Source organism: Nanorana parkeri, unplaced genomic scaffold, assembly GCF_000935625.1.
Source record: "Nanorana parkeri isolate BGI_ZX_2015 unplaced genomic scaffold, ASM93562v1 scaffold61, whole genome shotgun sequence".
In the NCBI taxonomy this organism is placed as follows: domain Eukaryota; kingdom Metazoa; phylum Chordata; class Amphibia; order Anura; family Dicroglossidae; genus Nanorana; species Nanorana parkeri.
The window spans coordinates 2669241-2674613 of NW_017306329.1; the positions used below are offsets into that span (position 1 = coordinate 2669241).

Below are 5373 nucleotides of genomic sequence, written 5' to 3' on the forward strand. Positions count from 1 at the left end.
GGTCTGCGCCTGTTTGCTATGTGTTTACACCCAGCTCCTGTTTATATTAGAAGGTTTTTTTTCGCACAGGCTGACCTGCTGGAGGACCAGCCTGGCTGTAAAGGACAACGCAGGGCGGTGTAAAGGTCACCACCGAGATCCAGTCACTCTGACATCTAACTGTTCTAATGACAAAAAAATCTGCAAAGCATGAAATTGGAATTAAATGTGTGATTATAATTCAAGTACTGTTTACCCGAAGCCCCGGGGACTTTCCCAATAAATACAGAGCATGTCAGCTAGATAACATTTATTTTCTAGGGGAAAAAAAAAACAGGAAGCACAAAAGTTTTGATCCCTTTAAGTTACAACTTTTTCTTTTTTTTGTTGCTGAAAACAGTTGTCATCCTTGGCTGTATTATGCTGCCGCTCGGTGTAAGGAAATCGCTACCTTGAATTATTAAAGTTGATTCGAGGAGAATAGCTATACGCTCGAATGGCATTTATTTCGGCATATGCAAATTATTTAGTTTCATTTGGGATGAGTTCCCAGGAGCCCTTCTTTGCTGTGATGCTCTGAATTTGGCAGGCTCTAGCCAAGACCCAGCCTTTATTTTTATTTATTTATTTATTTTTGGGTTAGTTGGTGCTCTGTCAAGAATCCATGGGCATGATATATATATTATTGCTGATTAACTTGGTATGTCAATAATACTTTTTAAAATAATATTTAAAGAGAGGAATAAATCTACATCACCTCCTCATGTATCACTGGCCCCTCCCTTTTAGATTGTAAGCTCCCACGGGCAGGGCCCTCCCTACCATCTTGTCTGGATTTGTATTAGAACTCTAATGTCTTCCTTGTATTGTAAAGCACTGCTCAAACTGTTGGCGCTATATAAATCCTAAATAATAATAATCATAATAGGTAGTAGTGTATTATTTTGGAACTGCTTGATCCCCTTAACACTTTTTGCTATCTCTTATATTTTTTAACCTTTGCTCTTCCGATCCTTTGCAACATTCATAAAAGTAAACACGCAGAAAGATGTATTTCCTCGGCACACTCTTATGATGATATAACATTTTTAAGGGCTGCCTCTGTAGTGCTTGTCATCACTTAACCCTTGCAATGCTGGTGAAAGAACTCCATTTGGTGGTGCTTCATCAGGTGCGTGTCAAGGCAGTCGCTTCTAGTTTTATTTTTTCTGGATGTGTCTTGCATCTTTTTTTTTTGCCAGTATGGATTAAATATTCTCTGATTTTAGTTTTTAAAAAAATAGTCTGAAGTTATTAGATGTGCATCATACGAATCCCTTCCTGCCACTCGCTTTTTAATCAAATTAAAACAAAAAAAGAAAGAGAGGGAGAGAGAGAGAGGGGGAGTCAATTAACTGCATTTGTATTCCGCACAATAATGGACCCTCTCCTACTTTTACCCCAAGGCAGTTAAGTGGAAATTTTAAGGGGAGAGATAGGGGAGGAGGGGGGGTGAGCTGAAATCTAGCATTTTTCCCCAACATTTTAAAAAAAGATTAAAAAATTGAAGAGTATGAAAAATCTGTGACTGTGGACTAGTGATTTCCAGGATATTTTTTTTTCACGCCGTTTGCAAAGGGTTAACCACGCAAGCATCTTTTTTTTTCACGACTTAAAGAAACCTGTGCAAAGAAAAAAAAAAAAAACATGGAAAAGTTGAATCTCTCTCTTGTATGCACCAGGAATTACAGCTAAGTCAGTGCTGGGATGCTTTCCAGATTCGCTGTGGAAAGTTAGCTGTCTGACAGAAGAGTACTAGCCACCTCCCCCCTCCCCGAACGTCAGGAATGGTCTCTCCCTGCTTTGCATATTCACCATGCTTGGCCTGGCCATATGGGAAAATGCGACTGAAGGAATTGTTGTGAAAAAAGGGACAGCGAGTTTGAAATAAAAAGTTGTTAAGAGTGGTTTACCGGAGAGAAAAAAAAAAGAATCCCGATACTATGTATTGCGCGTACCCAATCCCAGGACTGGGCGGAAACTCTTTGATGTACTACTATAATGGGAAAGCGGTAAGCGAAGTCTGCAATTAAAGGTGTAATTCTGACAAGTTTTATTGTTGTACAAATTTGCATCACATGAACGAGTCAGGACTCTCGGTGTCGCTTGAGAGAGGGAGAAGGAGAAAAAAAAAAGAAGCACACACAGAGTTGCAGAAAGCAGCACATCATGTATCAGTGCTAGTTTCTGTGCCTCGGTGTTCTGCTGTGTATGCCTGTGCCTGAGACTCTCTTGCTGTGGTGTCTGTATGGATGTGATCGCTGTCATTTCTGCATGCATCTTCCCTGTGCTTTTCACTGTAGACTCGTGTACAGTATACAAAAATGGTTGAACTCAATGGACCTTTGTCTTTATGTCTTTATAAAACCTTGAAGACTAGGTAACTATAACTCTCTCTGTGTATACATTGTATACACTTTTACAGTTTGTCAGTCCTGTGAATTATTTTTTGGGCTGTCTGTGCGAAGTGAGATTGAAGTATGTGTGGCATTTGCTGTTGTAATCCAACTGCAGCTTTAACTTTACCATCTGGAAGTTGATTTTCCCTTTGGTATGTGCCATGGGAAAGAAAAAGGCATTGTGGTTCGTCCCCAACAGAAAAACAAAAACAAAAAAACAACCAGAAAAAAAAGATAGCAAAATAGAGAAATATAAATATAGGCATAATGATCAAAACAGGCAACCCACAAGTTTAGTTTTTACATGCTGCTTCTACATTTTTCAACTTCTCACTTCCTCAGGGCATTCGCTGCCCAGGTCAGGGGCAATAGGCCAGGAAGAAGGTAGTCTGGTCATGTTCTCCAACTAGGCCTGCTGTGCTTGGGGTAACGTGGACCAGTAATGTTGTGATGAATACATCATTCATTATGTTATACATATTCAGGATTTTTATGCAATGATGTCTGCTCTGTGTATGTGTGTATTTATGTATATTGTTCTGGCAGGGATTCCGCATTGTACGGTTTTTGATGTGGTGCCAGGCATCTTGCAGGGAATGTGTATGCCATCCATTTTCCCGTCCGAAATATATTTTGAAGCCTCTCTTTTTTTTTTGCATGCCATCATAAATGTTTAGGATATTTAAAAGATACTGATTTTTATATCATACCTTACCTGTATGTATATTGGTCAACCAACAGCATTGCGCTTCCAAGCCACAATAAAATTCAGGGCAGCCAATGGAATTTGTTGGCAAAATTCCTGCTTTTCACAATTAAAAAAAAATTGCCGTTGACAGGTGTTCTACAAAGCGGGTGCACAAGGAACGGTGCGCTCTTTTTTGCGTCCTTGTTATTTTTAAATTTTGTGGATTTTTATTTTTTTTTCTCTTATTTTAATCTTCACACCATTTCTCTGTCAGTTGAGGAATTTCACAACATCCTTCATGAATGCTGAGATGAAAGGCAAAAAAATGTCAGCACATTCCTCAGAAAAAAAAAAAAGATAAGCAGCTATTGTATCGGGGGTCCTGATTGAATGGTTCAGCTCAGCCCAGATAAACGGACATTATTGAGAAAGCATGTACATGACATCGATTTAGAATTTTTGCTCTGCATGGGTCTTTTGTGCTGCTGCAGCCTCGCAGAATGTCTGTGGCATCGTTATTATCAGCTGCAACTGTCATGTGTTAGTTACAACAGGAAAAAAAAATTCCACCATATTCACTATGAATGAAAGTGAGATTTATGCGGATCGGCCAGTAGAAAGCACTCAGATAACACCTGACCATTGTTATTCACAAGTGATCTGGCCCCCTTTCCATGACATCTAGGCCTTTCCAGCACGGGAACGGTTAACATCAGCTATCACAAATATCCGCATGAGTTATATCATTTAAGGAAACCTGCAATTAGACTAATTACCCTTCTATTTCCAAGTATTTTAGTTTTCTTTTTGAATATTTCTAACATGGCTGAGATAGTCACTTGCTAATACCATAATGCTGTCTGTTATGCTACGATGACAAATAAGTAATTCTTTTTTATTATTATTTTTTTAATTCTTTTATTTTGCTTTTTTATTTTTTAAGCCTTTAAAAAAGTGGAAACATGCACAAAATTAAACATAATGCATGCTTGGTGTATTGCTAAAAGTTTAAGGCATGCTTCAGTACTGTGCATTGGTTGCAAGTTTACTGCTTATTAATTTAGATCTAATGTTTTGCTATTTTATTTCCCCAGTATTAAATATTAATACCCGCTTTTAGGCTCACTTGGTATTTTCTTTTTTACTTTGGCAATTTGTCTTTTGTTTGTGTGCATTGCTTTATTTAATATTTATTGTGTTTTTTTGGGAAAATAAGTGGCATTTGAAAGGGGGGATTAAGTTTACCCACTGAGAGACCCATTCTGTCTTAGACTAAGGGTACCTAGGCAATGTGGCATTCACAAAGCCATGGTTTGGTCTTTTGCCTTGACGTAGGGTAAACTTTAGTTGCTTGCCCTGTCAAGAGAAGAGGCTTAAATATAGGCAATCTTTTCATGAGTTTTCAAGGGGAAAAATTATATTTCATAAAATTAAAATAAAATTAAAATGTATATTTCATAAAATATTTTCATGGATATTTTTTAAATTTTGATTTACTCATCATATTTTTGCAAGTCTTCCAACTGCTTGCACCCCAAACCAGATCTGTGAGATTTGTCCACAATTTCCTGTATTTTTGTATTTTAAAACATTAGGATATAGCCAGTGCCATGCAGACCCTCTTTTTTTTTTGTTTATTACAACTTATTTTTCATCGGTATGCTTCCAATTCTATTGTGCTTTGTTTTGTTTTTTTGCAAGATTTGGAAAGTATTCAAGGCTAAAAATAAAAAATAAAAAATCTGCTGGTAATAATTTATAGATGTGCTTGCTTGTATAAGATCATTCTTAACTCCTTTGGACTGTTCTTCTCTGTTGTCGTTAAAATCATAATATTTTGCACAGAATGTATATCCTACATATATATAAACGCGCACATATATCCTTGTTAAATGGCTTTCCTGTAATAAAATCTATATTTTACGGTATCCCGGTATAAGAGGAATATTTCATCTGTAATCTGCCTTGTCTCAGTGTTTTTTTTTTTTCTTCTTCTCATCATAATTAAGCGATTCTACACTGGTTTCTCGAGAAGTCAGAGGATGATGCATTTCCTAATGCACTGTATATACATATGTTATGTGGTTCTTTGAGCATGCAGGCTTTGGGAATATGGAGTGGCTTTTTGTTTGCACTAATAATCCATGGAGGATTCTGACATTTTTTTTTAGTTAATTGTTCTCTTTCCCATGACATTTTTGTAATGTGTTTTTGTCCAGAGAGTGGAAACGTAAAAAAATGCCAGCGTTTTCATGCCAGATTGCTATG

At 37.2% G+C, this 5373-nt stretch overlaps 1 protein-coding gene across 6 annotated transcripts in view; it reads left to right on the plus strand.

Annotated features, from left to right (window-relative positions):
• The window catches only part of TCF4 (transcription factor 4), a 375506-nt gene that overhangs the window by 248509 nt on the left and 121624 nt on the right, over positions 1 to 5373 (plus strand). The window lies entirely within an intron of this gene.